Source organism: Falco punctatus (genome assembly GCF_963210335.1).
Source record: "Falco punctatus genome assembly, chromosome: 1".
Lineage (NCBI taxonomy): Eukaryota > Metazoa > Chordata > Aves > Falconiformes > Falconidae > Falco > Falco punctatus.
The window spans coordinates 77,492,856-77,511,691 of record NC_137580.1 but is presented as its reverse complement, the minus strand read 5'-3'; the positions used below and the strand labels follow the sequence as shown (position 1 = coordinate 77,511,691).

The following is an 18,836-nucleotide window of genomic DNA, read 5'->3' as shown; positions in this document are numbered from 1 at the left end:
GAGCATCTCAAACGCATGCACGATCAGGTCTCCAGTATATTTAGCTGAGGCGTCACTCCTAAACTTGTATCTTGCAGGAAGGTTTCAATACCATGACATAATCTAAGGCATGCACGGACTCCATGTTTAAGACAGTTGACTTCTGTCTGGTTTACACAACTCCCTCTGATTTTACACACAGACAAGCATAATAGAAGGCTCTTCTTCCATTGCTTTTATGTGCCATACCCTTTCTTTCTGTTTCTTCTTAAAACCCATTGAATTTTTTTTTTTATTTAATGCAGGACTGTGCATCCAGAGCCTTGCAGATGGAATGCATAATTGAACATTATATTCCACTCTTGAGAGACACACCATAAAATTAATATTTGAACCATATTCTTGCTGATCCAGGGGAAGAGAGCAAAATAACACAAAGAAAATATTCTAAAGCAATTTGTGGCCTATCTACAGAATACTTTCCAGACATTAGCATAGTAAGAGAAAGACTTAACATTAATAAAGGTGGTTTTTAATTCACAAGCAGCGTTATACCGTGCTGGATTGCTTTGGGTAATTTTGCATTTAGGGAGTCAGAGTGAAGAGGGTTTGGGATGATCAGAAGAAAAGAGAGAGCAAGAAAATACCAAATTTCAAGGAGGGGTGCCTATCTCCCTCTCATCTCTCAACACACACACAGCTGTGCAGTGGGGAAAGAGAGCAAGAGGCTGCTGGAGATCAAACCACGTTGTAGATGGGACCACAGAGGGGTCAGCATTTCACAGCATGGAGGTCCTGGCTTCATGAAAGGCATTTGAAATGCTTAGGACAAAAGATTACGGGTAACATATGATGCAGTACTCTAAAGCCAAATAGAAAAGAAAAAAAAAAAAGAAGAAAAAAAATAGTAAAGTATAAACAGTATTCAAGAGAGTCAAGGTCAGGGGAAACAGAAAGGGGGTGACCATTACTAATCAGCTACCTCAGTCATTACCACAGCCGTGAAACTAAGATATGAATTTGGAGTAAAAAGTGCCTCATATGGGGCTGTTTTGCCTTGGGATGTTGGTGTGAACAAAGAGATGTCAAGTCATTAAAGTTTGACCTGATGCCAGATAGTCTCAGATTTCAGAGTTAGGATTCAGAGTTTCTATTTGTGTCCAGAACTCTTTCTAGAAGCAGCGATAATGAATTTGAACTTTATCACAGGAGCGCTGATGCCTGATGTTGATATTTACTAGCATCTAAAATTATCTGAGTTATGCATAAACTGTGGTTTTGTGCATTGCTGGGGCTCCATTTTTCATTTTCACCAGAAGTTAAGGTTTTCCTTAGTTAAAACGTCGAATTCTGGTATTTGTGGCTGCAGAAACAAATCTTTAAAAGCATACAATGGGCAAATGACATTGTACTGCAGTTGCAAACGCACAGCTCAAAATGGTGACTGAAACAGAGATCAGCTTTTTTAACTGGGCTGACATCTCCACACTCCGTAAATGGACAAGGAACAAAAAGAAGGTGCATTATTTTATCCTCTGAAATAGCCAAGGTGCAGAATCACGACCAGCAATTACCAGAGTAAATAATGCTAGAAAAGGTCCAGGCAACAGGTACACCTATACTACCCACTGTCACATCTGCAGTTCAGATGCTTATTAGTCACAACTTGACGTTAAAAGGCCTTCTAATTGGCAAGGATTTGTTCCCTCTGATCTCAGGAAGTTTATAATTGCAAGGGCCATAGACACAACATGAACGATGTCTAAGTCTCCCCCTTTCCTTATGTATTACAGAAAGTATGTGCTGTAGTGCAGAAAGCAGGGTGGCAGTGAATAAAAAGCAGGTGAGCTCCCATCTCTGGTCTACAGGACAAAAAAAGAAGGAACTCCCCACAATGCCCAGGTTAGGTGTAAAACCGAGTTTCTACCTTACAGCCTCAATTACCTCTCTAACTTTGTGACTCTCTCCAATGACCAGCAGCCAGACCCAGAAAGTATTTCTGCAACACCACCCGACACACTCCTGCTCCTTCACCCTGTGCAGGAGCCAGCTGGCACCCCGGGGTCCTCCTGACGGGGTGCAGGGGCTGTCCCCCCACTGGCAGGAGCAGGGCTGCAGCAGCCAGTTAGGGCACAGGTGACCCGGTGACATGGTGCTGGCCCACACCACACATGGTGCTGCCCACACACAGAGCCGTGATGCCGTGACAGGGACGGTGCGGTGGCACCGCTTTGTCACCACCACCCCATCATCTCCCTTGCTCACCCCAGCGCAACAGGCCCAGCCACTGCTGCCCGGGGAGGAAGCACAGTCTGTTGCAATGCCAGGGATGTTCTGGCACGAAACGTTTCCAGAGAGCTGCACATTTGAGGAGGCACTTAAAAAGCCCAGACCTCTTTGTTTAAACTCCGATTGAAGACAGACCCATAAGCTCTGTATATTATTTATTAGTTATTGTCTTATTTAATCCCCTTTGGAAAGGCAACAATAGAGGAGTTACAGTTCTCCATTTTTTTCCCCAAGCTAGTCATGTTATTCCTTGACTTAGAAACAGAAAGCAGAGCATACCATACATTTAACTACCAGCACAGACGGGTTACTGTGACCCACCACATTTGCCCCATTCCTGACACACCAGCAATCACCATTAGTGATGCATCCATCACTGGCACATCACTTGGGAACATGGGTCTTTGCCCAATGACCTGAGCTCAGTGGGTACACCTCTGTCCTCAAGCAAAAGTGCACCTTTCCTGCTCGCCCTTGAAGAACACCAGAGGTCTGGTGCTGGAAAACAAGCCTCTGGGAGACTGCAGGTATCTCACCCCACGTGCAATAGCACGCTGGTTTGAAATTCTCACCTTCAGGCCAGACTACAAAGGAAAAGCAGGAACAGAAAGGGGCACTTGCAAAGGGGAAGGAGATTACCACCAACTAAGGATGATGAGCTCATGCTCTCATGGAGGAGCACCAACATTCCCACCAGCTTCAGAGAGACTGGGTTCCCAGTGACAAGCAGGAGGAAGCCTCTGTTTTTCACTATCAGCTTCCTTAAAAAAAACCCAACCAAACAAAAAACGAACAAAAAAACCCAACATAAAAAAAAAAACAACCACACCACCATCACTACTCTCTCATGCTAGGTAAAAACCTATTAAAGAAGTAGGAAGTTCAACAGATTTCCACTCTCCCTTCCACACTGAAGCGAAGTGCCCTCAGACACATGCTTAGTTTAGGCATGTCTGCTGAGATTTTTGTTTCGAAGAGGCATTCATTTTCAGGAAAGATGTGCATAAGAGTCAGACTGCACCCTGAAATCAGATTTTATTCCTTTAATGGTGGGCTTGGGCATCTGGAGTGTATATGTGCAACAGCTAGCCTCCAGTTCAGCTTGTAAAAATCTTTTTGTGGGGGGTAGTGACTTTCCCAGTATTTTTCATGTTAGAATAAATTAACTTAAGTGTGCATGGAAGGCAGGAATACATATGACTGAAATGAAAAGTTGGGCTAAAAATAGCACTAAACCAATTGCATTGTTCATAGTGAGGGAAAGGAAACCTGGGGGAAAAAAAAGAAATATATTTAACAGCTGTCTCAACATAATGTCAGATTTATTCAAGATTTCTAAAATGGTCTTTGACAAGCCTTGACTCATTGTGCAGGGCTGGAAAGGGTATTGAGGGTGGACTATTTCTTGTGATTTATAAGAGACCACTGTGACTAGTTTGAAAAACCTGCCTACAAGTGCAGTAAATTAAAACAGAAGCCTACATAAGACGTGTACCTTACAGACAAAAGGCTTAAAGCATTCTTCAGCTTGAATCACCAGTGTGGTTTGCAAAGGGAAATCGGTTTCAAGAATTTCTGCTAGCCAGAGATGTATTCTCCAATATTTAGAAGAACTAATTTCTTCCATTAGTACATCTTGGAAATTAGAACCTAAACTCGTGTAGCTATATTATGCTTCCAAAGGCACTGCATTTGGACTCTGTAGCAAAAATTGCAGAAGTTTTCAGTGAATCGTGACCACTCAATCATGTACTAGTCTGATTTATCAAAAAGCTTGCATGGCACATACAGCAACTTCTACGTGAGTACAACTTAAAAAGCACTAAAGTTTGCATGTGCAGAAGAGTGGAAAACAAAACCATGTGTATTTGATCAAAGATGGATGTGTTGGCCTTCTCCTTAGCTCTGAGAGATAATTGCACAAATTTTCACATAAAACTCGAACATTACCTAATTCATCAATAGAACCTTGCACAGACTGTACCATAAAGAAAACACTCCAGACATCTTCACAGGAAGCCAGGGGAGGTGAAAACCCCACAGCTAGAGGTGTTCTGCATAAGAAGTGTATTAGTTTCACAGATCGAAGAGAAGTCAGATTGTGATCTTCCTTAAAACCCTGGGTTTCTCTCTCCCTCCAGGCAGATACTCACTCACATTCCCCTGCAGAGTCCAAGAAATTACTGAGCAGAGGTTTACTCCGACTCCCACAGCCCTCTCCAAGCCCTGTGAGTAAATCAATACAGGCAGCCCCTTTGGCTTCTACCAAACGTCTGCAGAAGTACGTGATCTACACCGAATAGTTTGGGAAACATGTAATACCTTTCCTATGAAACTCTGGCACTAATTTGGATGGCCAGCATGACTGGACATGCCAAAGGGCCACTTCTCCTTGGAAGCGTGACACAGAACTTGAGATTAGGCCTGAAATCCTTAATTTTACATCATCTAGGGTATGCTAGTGTAATAGATGGTGACATCCTACTGGAAAAGAGATTGAGGGGAAATGGCATCTTACGAATATGCTTTGCTTCCTATAACCTTTTCACCGTGCCAGCTGGTGATTTGAGTAACACCTGCCTGAAATCACTTATGGGAATTCAGGAGCCAAATCTCTCCCATGACAGTTACTGCTCAGACTACATGATGACCCTGCAGCCTCTGTGTCACCATGCAAATTTGGGGGATCAAAACCAACAGAGTAGTTAATACACTTTGTATAATACAGCCAGAAAGGTATAGGCAAAGGCAAAGGGCTGGAGAAGAGGGAAGTCACTCCAAAAGAAAAAGAAGAAATTCCCAAACAAGAGAGGGAGCTGAGACTTCCAGCCCCTTCATCATCTCCTGTTACACAGTTCCTAATCAGAACACTATGTTTGGGCCACTTCTTGACTGATGTGATTATTGCTGTAGGAATTGTTTTCTTGAGTGCACTGCTCCCATTTGCTTTGCACAACTACAGTCGAAAAGATTTCTGTATTAAACTTTGGTGGAAAAGGTCCCTGTCCAGTATTAAGTCATCCACAGCTCCTCCCTTATTCCACAGAAACTATCCAAGATATCACCTCCAAGCTTGAGGAGCTACGATTGCCTATAGCAACTTCTTCCCTTCTTTTGTGTCAGCTAAAATAAAGAAGCCCGATTTTGAATTCCCATACATACCCGTATAAACCCAGCTTCAAGTCAGTGCAGCTCCACCAGAGAACTGCTGTAAGATGCAAAGTGCCAGATTTCCTACACATTGCTCTGAAATGATGGGTCAGTTATCCCAGCGCTGTGTTCTTCCTGGGCTGAATAAGGATAGGAAGTTGAGATTTCATCGATCACTCAAGCTCCTATTGCTCCTGCAGAGAGAATTGTTATGGCAACAGGAGGCTAAACCCCAGGTTTACAGTAACTGAACAGACAGATTCCAAAAGTCTGGGATGTTCTTGCAATGGAAAAGCTGATGAATTATAGAAGAAAAGTATATGCCACTTAATTAATCTTCTGATTTTCTTTGATTCTTTGATATGACAAGAAAACAAGTCTTAAGGGAAAAAAAAAGTAAAGAATGAAACAATAAAAGTAAACAGTAATGCAACTGTTGTTTCTACATTTCATGCAGTAGTGACTCCTTCTATGCCAGCACAATGACTGCCCCTTGACCTTCCCACCTCAAAAACCTAGATTATACCCTGATTTCTGAAAAGGACGGGGCTTATATAATAGCTGAAAAAGTGTCTCCACTTCCTTCCCCTAATCTTTTTTCCCCACTAACCAACTGCATTAACATTTGACAGAAGGGTAGCAGCCCAAGCGACTATGTTTCTATATGAAGACTGGCAGCTAAGCGGGGGACGGAAACCCAAAAAGCGCTTCCACAGCTAACAGCAGCTGTGGGAGCCTCCACACACAGTTTCATCCTCCCTGGGCAGAGGGAGGGTAGTGAAGACTGGATATGTAATCAAAGGACCTGGTATTACTGCAGGGGATGCTGTACACTTGGTAGGAAAGCCAGTTACACTGCTTAGGAACAGATCTCTGCATGTTTGCATGAAAAGTTAAAATGCATTTCTCCCGCTGCTAAAATAGAAAAGAAAGAATTGTAGAGATGCGCTGTGATGAGGATGCGCACCCTGTGGCTGTGTAAAACAGGAAGAAAACAACTTCTGCATTCAACCTCCCCTCTGTGTGCACACACATGCATGCACACAACCAGAATACATATACACCCACACAACCAGAATATATGTATATGCACACAGCACGCACGTACACACATATGTTCACACACACAGGGGAACACTTAAACACAGGAATTATTGCAAGTATATCCACGCACATGCACACAGACAAAACCTGGGATTTTCAGCAAAGCTTGAGTGATTCAGTGTAATAAAAAAGGGCTCCTTGCAGCAAAGCACTTAACGAATGGCAGATTGTGTCCAAAGGGTGCCATTACCCAAGAGAGCCAGGGAATTCGGCTGGAGCATGCAGTATGAAATGGCCTGAAGATCTGTTAGGGTAAGGACTGGATTCAGCACAATCAGAAGGCTTCATCTCCTCTGAAGCCCTACATATTTTGCCTCCAGAGCAGACAAAGCTGTAATATTTTTCCATACTTTAAAAGTAATTTTTTTGTGAGATGAATCTAATTTCTAAAAACTATTTTACCCTCCCAGTATTTTCAGTCAAGTTCTCCTCTCAGGCCCACTAGCAAAAAAACTTGAACTAACACCTATTATTTTACTTCGATTTCATTATTAATTATCTTCTTGTATACCGACCAGGGAAAATTGCAAAATTTAACAAGCAATGACATCTTGCTGCTCTGAATGGCCACTAGAGATCAACGATGGCTCTGACATTGGCTACCTTCTAGAAATCATCTTTTCACTTTCCCCTATAACCCATAATTTGAAGTATTTGCAACTCCTCTTGCCTTGAAGAAAATATATTATTTACAGCATGTTTTCTATTCCGAGAGCTCAGAATTCCTCCTTGACTCCAGCTCATACATCACTTCTGTGTCAAACTCTGACCTCATCTCTATTTGCATTCCCTGCACTGATGGAGCAGCTATTTCTGATTACAGACTGGCAAAATAAATCACAGAAAATTGGAATTCCAAGGAAAAGAACATTTCATGTTTCATCATGTTGTTGTTATGAGACAGGCAGGCTTTTAGCTTGATTGTTTTATTTTTACCAGGGGATGCTCAGCGCTATGTTTTATGTGCTCTCAGAATATGAGCCCATGTACTCCTGGTGTTCCAAAACCTCAAAACCCACAGTCAATTATACTGCTCAAGAATGGTGACTCTAGATCCCTGACAACCAGTTTCTCCTGAGGTACTGCTGGCTCTATCTGTCCCATGCAGCCATACTCCTCGTGGCTTTAAAAGTGCACTGACTCACAGAATGGTTGATGTAGGAAGAGACCTCTGGAGTCACCTGGTCCAAGCCCGCAAGCAGGGCCACCTTGAGACAGTTGTCCACGGCCACGTCCAGTCAAGTTTTGAATACTTCAAGGATGGAGATTCCACAACCTCTCTGGAAAACCTGTGCCAGGGCTTGAGTGCCCTCACAGTAAAAAAGGTTTCTTCTTTTGTTCAGACGGCACCTGCTATATTTCAGTTTGTGCCCATTGCCTCTGGTCCTGTCACTGGGCACCGCTGGAAAGAGCCTGGCTCCGTCCTCTATGCACCCTCCCTCCAGGTTTTTATAAACATTGACGAGACCCCCCAGAGCCACCTCTTCTCCAGGCCGAAGAGCCCCAGCTCTCTCAGCCTTTCTCCACAGGAAAGATGCTCCAGTCTCTTCATCACCTTTGTGGCCCTTCACTCTTGTACCAGGGAGCCCAGAACAAGACACAGCACCCCAGGTGTGGCCTCACCAGTGCTGAGCAGAGGGAAAAGATCATCTCCCTCAACCTGCTGGCAACACTCCTCCTAATGGATCCCAGGGTACTTCTTAGCCTTCCTTGCCACAAGGGTGCATTGCTGGCTCATAGTCAGCTTGGTGTCTCCCAGGACCTCCAGGTCCTTCTCTGCCAAGCTGCTTTTCAGACTGCCAGTGCCCAGTATGCACTGATGCCTAGGGTTATCTGTCCTCAGGTGCAGGACCTCACATTTTGCTTTCTTGAACTTCATGAGATTCTTATGGCCCATTTCTCCACCTTATCGAGGTCCCTTTGAACAGCAGGACAATCACCTGGTCTACCAGCCACTCCTCTAAGTTTTGTATCATCTAAGGTGATGAAACACTTTATTTTATACCTGCTGAGGGTGCACTCTATCTCAGTGGCTCGGTCATTAATGAAGAGGTTAAACAGAATTGGCCCCAGTGAGGACCCACATGAGGAAAGCATTGAGTACATCAGGCATTTCTGTGTCCTTTGTCACCAAGTCCTCTGCCCCACTCAGCAGCATCACCACATTCTCCCTTGTCTTCCATTTATTGCTGATGAACTTGTAGGAGCCCTTCATGTCACCCTTCATGTCCCTTGTCACATTCAACTCCAGGTGGACTTTGGATTTCCTAACCCCATCCCTGCATGCTTGGACAACATTTCCATGTGCCTCCCAGGTTACCTGTCCTTGCTTCCGCCTCCTGTATGCTGCCTTTTATGTTTGGGCTTAGTTAGGAGCAACTTGTTCTTCAATGCAGGCATCCCGCTGCCTTTGCTTGATTTCCTGCTCATCAGGATGGACTGCTCTTGAGCTAGGATGAGGTGATCCTGGAAAAAAAAAATAGCAGCTTTCCTGGACCCTTCTTCTCTGCAGGGTCATATTCCATGGGATTCTTCCCAGCAAGTCCCTGAACAGGCCTCAGTTTTCTCTACTGAAGTCCAGGGTTGTAGTCCTGCTATTCGCCTTGCTCCCTCCTCTCATGATCCTGAACTCCACCATCTCATAGCCACTGCAGGCAAAGCTTCCCCCAGCCTACACTTTCCTAGCCAGCCCACCCTTCTTTACATGTATGAGGTCCAGCACAGCATCACCCCTCACTGGCTCCTCGACAACCTGCATTAGACTTTTACCATCAATAAACTGCAGAAACCTGCATTGCTTGTGCCCTGCTGCATTGTTCCTTCAGCAGATACTGGGGTGGCTGGAGCCTCCCATGAGGACCAGAACCTGTGAACACGAGGCTCCTTCCAGCTGTCTGAGAGCCTCACCTCCTTCTTCCTGATCAGGGGGTCACAATTAAAAGTATTATTTAATTCATACTAGTTTGTAGCTTGTAATATTTCCACAAGTGTTTCTGTGCAATGATTCTTCACTGAAATACAAAATAAAACCTAATGCAGGAAATACCTTACCTCTGTGGAGTCAGGCCCATCCTTGTTCTTCCAGTCACTTCATCTGCGGGATTAGCAACTTGCAAAGGACACCCAATAACTCAGAACACATTGTGCTGAAATCCATCTATAATAAGTCACAATTTGAGCTACCCAGACTTATACCTTCAAAAGCAGTCATTGATTTATGGGTGCTTGGCTTGAAGACAGACATTTTGCACTTCAGCTCCCAGCCACCACGTGAGGACTGCAGGGCATAAAGTCCCCTTCTCCAAAGGAGTATGTTTGTAAATACTGAATGGCATCACCCTCAATGAACTGCCAATTTAGCGAAAGGGGAAAACTTTTAAAAAAACTGTCCTGATTTGGTATCCACAGATGGGAAAGAGCTGTATCTTGTTAACACCATCACAAGAAGTCAGGCCCATATTTGATTTATGTAAATCTAACCCAAAAAGTAACACATACCTACACATTTCTATCACCTCAAATTTAGGCATGAGAAAAGTAAAGGAACTGATGAGTGTCAGGGAAGTAACTGATACACTGCCTCTTCTCACCATGAGCAATACCAACAGCATGATGATACCACCAAGTGACCCGGGTTCAAATACACATTAAGCTGTAAATGCTCCAAAAATAGCTCCTAAAAATAGAGCCATCTGAAGTAGTCAGATTTTGTTCCCTCCTTATGAAATATGTTCTTCCTACACAAATGTCTGAGTACACTTTAAAATAATGAACTGCGAGCAGCAAGGTGCCAACTTCCCTCATGGGCAGAAGACATGCTGTCCTAAAAGGGAACATCAGAGGTTTTGCTTTATCCGTGAACATTTGTACAGCCAAACCCAAACCCTGCTTTGACAGGTAACAGGGCTGAGCATCCCCTCCCCAAGAGAGCTGGCTAATATTGAAGCATCACTTCCTCCAAACTCAAGACAGGTGCATCACTATGAGCAAGACATCAAGCAAAGAGGGCAGGAGGCCTGCATGGATGAACAAGCAGCTTCTGGCAAAAATCAAACAGAAGAAGGAAGTTTACGGGATTTGGAAAAATGGACAGACCACTTGGGATGAATATAGATATGATGTCAGAACATGCAGGGAGGCAATGAGGAAGGCTAAGGTCTGGTTGGAATTAAATCTCATGAGGTAAGTCAAGGACAACCAGAAGGGCTTCCTCGGGTACCTGAGCAGGAAAAGGATGACTTGGGAAAATGCAGACCTGGTGCTGAATGAGGTGGGTGCCCTAATGACAAAGGACAGAGAAGGCAGAGTTACTGAATGCCTTCTTTGCTTCAGTCTTCACTGCCAAGGCCAGCCCTCAGGTTTTCCCAGACCCTGGAGGCCAGAGAGGGAATCTGGAGAAAGGAAGGCTTTCCCTTGGTTCAGAAGGATCAGGTTAGAGATCATATAAACAAACCTGACACCCACAAATCCATGGGTCCCAATGGGGTGCACCCAAGTGCTGAGGGAGCTGGCAGATGTTATTGCCAAGCCACTCTCCATCGTCTTTGAAAGGTCATGGAGGACAGGAGAGGTGCCTGAGGACTAGAGGAAAGTCAGTGTCTCTCCAGCCTTCAAAAAGAGCAAAAAGAAGGACCCAGGAAGCTACAGGCTGCTCAGCCCCACCACCATCCCTGGAAAGATGATGGAACAGCTCATCCTGGAGGTCACCTCAAAGCATGGGGAGGAAAAGAAGGTTATCAAGAGTGGTCAACACGGATTCACCAAGGGGAAACGATGCCTGACAAAAATAATAGCCTTCTAGGATAGAATAACTGCTTGGGTAGATGAGGGGAGAGCCATGGGTGTTGTCTACCTTGACCTCAGCAAGGCTTTTGACACCGTCTCCCATAACACCCTCGCAGGTAAGCTCAGGAGGTGTGGGTTAGATGGGTGGACAGTGAGGTGGGTCGAGAACTGGCTGAATGGCAGAGCTCGGAGGGCTGTGATCAGCGGCGCAGAGTCTGGCTGGAGGCCTGCAGCTGGCCGTGTATCCCCAGGGGTCGGGACTGGCTCCGGTCCTGCTCGGCGTATCCATCATGACCTGGCTGAAGGGACAGAGGGCACCCTCAGCAAGGTTGCTGATGGGACACAGCTGGGAGGAGCGGCTGACACACCAGGAGGCTGCGCTGCCGCTCAGCGAGACCTGGACAGGCTGGAGAGCTGGGTGGAGAGGAACCTCATCAAGCTCAACAAAGGCCAGCGGAGGGTCCTGCCCCTGGGGAGGAGCCACCCCACGCACCAGTACAGGCTGGGGCTGACCTGCTGGGGGGCAGCTCTGTGGAGAAGGACCTGGGAGTTCTGGTGGGCAGCAAGTTGCCCGTGAGCCAGCAGGGTGCCCTGGTGGCCAAGGGGCCAGTGGCATCCTGGGGTGCATTAGGAGGAGCGTGGCCACCAGGTCGAGGGAGGTTGTCCTGCCCCTCTACCTGCCCCCTGGTGAGGCCACACCTGCAGTATTGGGTCCAGTTCTGGGCTCCCCAGGTCAAGAGAGACAGGGAACTGCTGGAGAGGGCCCAGCGGAGGCTGCGAGGGCGATGAGGGGACTGGGGCATCCCCCTTACGGGGAAGGGCTGAGGGAGCTGGGCCTGCTCAGCCTGGAGAAGGCTGAGAGGGGTCTCATCCCTGTCTACACATACCTTAAGGGCGAGTGTCCAGAGGACGGGGCCAGGCTCTTTTCAGAGGTGCCCAGCGACAGGACAAGGGGCAACGGGCACAAACTGCAGCACAGGCAGTTCCGTCTGCGCATGAGGGAAAACGTCTTTACCTTGGGGGTGACAGAGCGCTGGGACAGGCTGCCCAGGGAGGCTGTGGCGTCTCCTTCTCTGGAAATATTCAAAAACCGCCTAGAAGCAATTCTGTGCGACCTGCTCTGGGTGAACCTGTTTTAGCAGGGGGATGGACCAGGTGATCTCCAGAGGGCCCTTCCAACCCTGACCATCCCGTGATTCTGTGTGGTGCGCTAAAAAATAAGGTAATTTCCAGAGCCCAGTGCTGGGATCCTGGGGTGCCATAGCAGGTATTAATGAATTGACTATAACGGTGTCATAACCCCCTTTACTAGACAACAAAACATACAGAGATGCAACAATTTGTTCAAAATGACACTGAATTAAGCAAAGTGGAAAATAGAAGCCAGATTTTTCCCAGCTTTGTGCCTCTTCCATACAGCCACGCCTCTGCTTTCCCTGAACAAGGCAAGTTAAAGTGGGATCATATGCACACATTGCTGTAAAGCAGAGAAAAGTAGCTGGGAACTGACACCAGTAAATCAGTGTGACCTCATCAGCTTAATGTATGAGGCAACATACGAAGGGAAACCTCGAGAAACTTCTCATTAGCCATCATTCTCCACAATCAAATAGCCAAAGGAAAATCTGCTCGAGCATAAGTATTCATGGACATATTACAGATACACTTAATAATGCTAATAGGTCTACAACTACGATCAGAGATCATGGTCACAGATGCCAGATGCTCTTCTCTCTTCCTCACAAAATTAAGAGGTCTAGAAAAAAAAGCAAACAAACAAAAAAAAAAAAAAAAAAAAAAAACAACAAAAAACAAAACAAAAACAAAAACAAAAACAAAGCAAACAAAATACAGAGACATATCCCAAAAGTAACAGCAGGCACTTCAAATACGTGGCTAGCTCCTATGGCTATAGGCACAGCTGCGCATTGCATAGTGTTACAGAATTAAAGCTGTTACCTGCACACATTCTAAATGCATAGCCAGCATTAATGACACAGGCCATCTAGGAAGGATTAAGGATTAGTTATCATTTCAACCCAATGAAAGAAGATCTATATTTCTCTTTTAGACACGTAATTCACAGGAGAATCATGCTTGCCAACACTCTGAAAAAATAATCTTTCAGAATTCTTGCAAACCCACTGTGTTATGATTTCATCTCATGAAATACAACACCTTTACATTAAACCTCATAAAACTAAATCCTGCTGGATCTCTTCCAGGCTCAGAGAATAAACAGCTATATCAGTGATACCTAGAACAGTAAAATCTGGCCCACTGTCATATGGCATGTTCCCATTTCCAGAGAGGAGCAGGTCTGCAAACAGCTAACTCACTTTGCTACTACAAAATCCTCACATATAATGAATTTCTCACATGATTGGTCTAAGAAATAGTTCAAGGGGGAAAAAGAATGCTTTGAACACCATAATACATATTTATTTCTACTAGTGCTTTGGGTTTTGTTTGGGTTTTGTTGTTGGGGTTTTTTTCAACTTATTCCCGTTAATGAAATATGTGCTGCAGAGCTGCTCTGGTTTTCAGTGAGCAGGAGTGAGTTTAGCCGCATCTGGAACTTTGGTAGATAGCAAAGGGGGGAAATTTGTTGTCAAAACAGTTCAAAAGCACAGACAAATATATCCAATGACATTATTTTGTAAAGTCCGATTATTTTCCCTTTGCAGTCAGAAGAGCTACACAGATTCCTTTCAGTCTTGGCAGTCCCACCCAGAGCCCGAGTAAGAAGGATAGTAAAATAACGAGTATAATTATACCAGGCAACACAGATCGAACACAAAAGCCCTCCTCAGGAACTCAGGGCAAATGTCCTCCACAGATATGGGTGCATGGCCAAAGAACAAAAGCAATTTTCCACGAGAATTAGACTCTTCCCTGTCCCCCGTGAGGAGCTATGCCTTAATCCCCAAAGCTGTGCAGAGGCTGGCATGTCTTCATGCGGGAACTGCAGTTACAGACCCAGATACGCAGATGTCACACATTCCTTCCATCTTTCCGATCACTTAGCAGGCTCATTACATCTCAGGCCAACCGCAACCAGATCATCTTCAGTGCCAAAGCACACTCAGTGCAAGCACAGGCGCCAAGGCTGACATTAACTAACACCACCTCGCACCAGGGCCCAAATTCCTCTAAGGTTCCCCTCTCCATTCCTTCCATTTTGATCACAGCACTCTGGATTTAAGTAGCCACATTGGAAGATGGTATTTCTATAGTAAAAGGGGGAGGTTAACAGTGCCGTAAACTGCCCGTGGCCAGTGACAAGAAGCAGAGGGAGGGATCCCAAAGCACGCAGGGAAGCAGGCTGCTGAGGTCTCGACAGGTGGGAGCCACTGAGGAAGGGACAAAGGTTCCCTGGGAACTGTCAGGAGGTCCTTTTTGAATCAGGCAGAAGAGAAATGTCCTTGTTAAGACTGTTGATTAGATGAGCTAATGGCAGGGAAAAGTTGCTGACCCTGCCACTGGAAATAATTAGGAGGGGATGTGCACTCGGAGGGCAGTAGATTGCACCCACAAGGTCCCCATCAAGCAGAGGACTGTGCATGATACCTTCACCACCCAGGGGCCATCACGTACCCAGTCATTCGCTGGGGCTGGGAAGGCTGATGCCCTAGGAAGGCTCTCCGTGGATTTGGGGCTATCCCAACCAGCGAGTGACTTTTGTCAGAAAGCAGCTGTACACATAGGGTCTCAGCATGTACAAACACTCAGGGCTGGGGGGGGGGGAATGGCAGCTGTTTGCACACTTGACCACGTAAGATGCTCTAACTCTCCAACGGGCTTATGACCCCACCCCAGAATTAGCTGCTCTTACTAAAGGCACACCCAGGCTGACTGCAACACAGCACCAGGTGCCATCAGTGTCTGCAGAGGCCTATCATCCTTAGGGTGAGAATGGGGAAAAAAGGAACAAAACACAGGTGACAAAATGGCAGGCTAAAGTGAAGCTCTGATCTGACCTAGTATTACCATTCTTAAGGGTTTATTCTGATATTTCAAGCATCGTTTCAACAGAATTTGTGCCAAACCAGATTAAAGGAACACAACTTGGTTTCAGCTTTGTTCATCTTTTCCAGTGTGAACCATTTCAAGCTCCAAATACGTAACTCTAGACATTATTAAGTAGCAAAAGATACATGTCTGTAAACCATGGTACCTTTCTTTTCAATATTTATAGAACTACTCAAAACAACATGATTTCACCATTTTCTTACAGATGTAAATATTAATTCTAAGCTGACCCTAACACACTTTCTGCTACAACTTTAGTTACAGGGACTAAACAAACCCTGTTTGCCCTGAAACCTTAAGGGTGGGGTGGGGTGTGTGGGGGTGGAAATTACACAAGTAAACCAGAGAATTACATTCTCACTTTTTTTTTTCCAAACGTGAATCTAAGTTTTCACTGCAAGGGGTCAGTCAAGCCAGCTTCATACTAGTTGGGGACATGGGTTGTGAGACACTTGCTTCCCTCAAAACCAGCAGAGCTTCAACCAGACCAGAAGAACAAGCATCGACTTGGAGCCCAAGGTCAGATCTGTTGGCTAGGTGTAATTCACTGTCAAGTTCCAGCCTGCAGCACTTTTCGTATCACATACGAACAGTACAAGAGTACCTGAATAAAGGTGCACAATAAAGCTGCCAAGCAAGCTTTCTGTCTAGCAAAGCTGCTGCTCTAGCACGTTGCAAACTCTCCAGAAGATAATAAGGTAGGAAAAAAGCACAATTGTTTTCCTGATACTACATCATGCCTCCCTTACTGCAGCACAAATGCCATGAACAGTCCCGCTAACTCACGCAGAAGTGTGCCTTTGGTCAGGAGCAGGATTTCTAGCTCTGCAAAGCCACAATGAGCTTTCAGGTGGGACAGTCTCCTTTTTTGCAGGCAAAGAAGCCAAGCTGGTGCGCAACAAGGCATTGCACCCTTCCTCAGCATGCTGTTAGCCTGCCTTACTCACACTCCTTCCCAGCTACCGCCTCAGCCACAATGGTTCATGGTTCAGCTCACAAACTATTTGGGCAGAGTTATCACAGGCAGTAGAGTGCTGAGCCGTATGGCTCTGACCCAACTGGCTTGCAGAATATAAATATTAACTACTAGACGGAGCATTTCTAGGTAGGGTTGAAACTTGATCGAACCAAGCCACAGGTTGGAAAAATGCAAGGAAATCTGCATTTGGGTAGAGGGAAGCTGAGATTAATTAGTCATACAGACAACAGAGAGCTGAATTTAACAGAAAAAAATGCTAATAATTAAAAATAAAATAATTTTTAAAAACCTTCAAAACCCTAAAATAATAAATAAATTTACCAGGCAGTTCTAAAACTTACCTCAACCTATATTACATGTATGCATTTGCATGTACTGAGAAAGAAAAAATACACATGGAGAAGACAAGAGTGTTTAAAATGTATTTCAGACAGGGGTTTCTTTTATGAGCCTCTTCAGGTTTACTTTTCTGTGTCAAGTTCTGGAAGGTAAAACTGTAAATTTCTAGTTTGAAAGCAGAATAGTAGAAGAAAGAAGAAATTAGAGAAGATGACCAAAAGTTTGAATATATTCCTTGTTGAATACATGTTAAACAAAGGTTGCTGCTGCTATTTTCAATCATTTCTGACCTTTGTGAATACTGCAGATGTAATACCATCATAAGCCATGTCACCCAAACTGCTTCAGGGTCAGCTTCTTCAAACATCTGGATTTTTTTAACATTTGGAAATACTGACTTCAGAGGCTGCAAATACATTTTAATTACTGATTACCTGCCTACTAGTTTGATTATTTAAATCACTTTGTAATTTAACTCCAATCCAACACAGAGACTAATTTGTTGATTAGGTCAATCTGACATCATGATCAGATTGTTTCATTGCTTTATTTTAAATCAGGCTTAATAATATTTTAAATTGTATAGCTTTAGGCAACAGGGTCTCTTGATTTTACTTCTAAAAATGTTTTACTACAAATTATTATTTAATAATAATTTATTTTGACAAGTAACAGGTGTCTAAACCTCGAGGCCATTAAACTATCTACCTGCAAATTTGACCATTTCCCTACAAGTAGCAATTAGTTCTAAATATGAGTTTCTATACCTCACCTCTCTCACACACTCATTTATAGTCATCTTCTCTGTTAAGCACTGCAGAAGTGGAGGGGTGGTTATTATTTGCCCATGCAGAACTACACCACCCCACAGCGCACAGACCCACACCAAAGCTCACCAATGTCCACAGCTTTGGCCACTCATCAGGGGAAGTACTACAGCAACCACAGACGCAAATGGCTGAAACCTACTGAAGTCCTGATTTGGGGAGTAAGATTTGGAGCTAGACCCTTCACAACCGACAACAACTGCAAAAAATTCTCTGTGGGCAACGTCAGCAGTATTTCTGTCCTGCGCCACCCTGCCTGGGCAGAGACAGCAATTCTCCTTTCTCCTCTTTGCAGGAACCATGCCCTACCCAGAGCCCAAACATTTTGGTATAAACACCCTGTCTTTCTGTACGGCTCACACAGTGGGGCCCCACTCTGCTCAAGGTGGGTGCACCTCTACTACTAGGCTGCGGGTGGGAGAAAGGAAACATATTACATTATAGCTTTTTAAATAAAATACACTAGGAACACCAGGCACCATGCAATTGTTGTCCCCTAAGGCATGGTCTCTGCTATCTTTGTCATCCAGCACTTAGATTAGACAGATAATAAAGAGAGTGGTAATCACAAACAGACATTTTGCATGTACAAAAATGCTCACCATGACAAAAGTTGTAGCCAGATATAGATGTATGTCAGATAAATTTGTAGGGTCGTAACTTGCTAAAGCACGAGCATGCACATAAATCTAAATGGATATACATATATATATATATGCATGTGTGTGTGTGTACAATACAGCATCCGAGCACCTGTATTTACCATTTACCAAGCACCTATATTTACCATTTAATATAAACTGTGGGAAGTACAATTCAACATTAAAAAACAGAAACTTAGAACAATATTTAGTAATGTTCCTATGCAAAACATTCTGAATTAGCAAAACTTGGCTGAAAATTTTAAGATACTAAATGCAGGGAAACTATTGAGGGAATGACAACTAACAAAACCCCAAAAAAACAAACAAACAAACAAACAAAAAAACCCCAAAAAACTAGAAAACTCCTTGTGACTTGGTTTTGTTTCCATTTGAAAGTAATCAGCCCCAGTTTGATCTTTCCCCTTCATGACATCAAACCCTGATTAAAGATGGCCTAGAGTTTCAGGCCCCGAACACTGAGTTTCTGGAGAAGAACTGCAGTGAGCAAAAACACGGAGCGCTGGAAGATCGATACCGGGTGTCACTGGGCAAAGAAAAAACCGACACGATGTGCACAAGCGCCACCAAGAGGTTCCTCTTCCATCGCCCAAAGACGATTTTTTCTCCAAGCAGCACCCTGTGCCGCTCGAGCACACACACTCAGCACCCTCCCGGCATGAGCCACTCACTCGCACCAGGTGTTTGCTG

The 18,836-nt window shown here is 44.6% G+C and overlaps 1 long non-coding RNA gene across 1 annotated transcript in view; it reads right to left on the bottom strand.

Moving 5' to 3' along the window:
• The window catches only part of LOC308062911, a 36,245-nt gene that overhangs the window by 15,865 nt on the left and 1,544 nt on the right, over positions 1-18,836 (bottom strand). The window contains exon 2 of the long non-coding RNA XR_013927743.1: positions 1-18,836. This exon is cut by the window's left edge and continues 15,865 nt beyond it. This is a non-coding gene — a long non-coding RNA (uncharacterized lncRNA).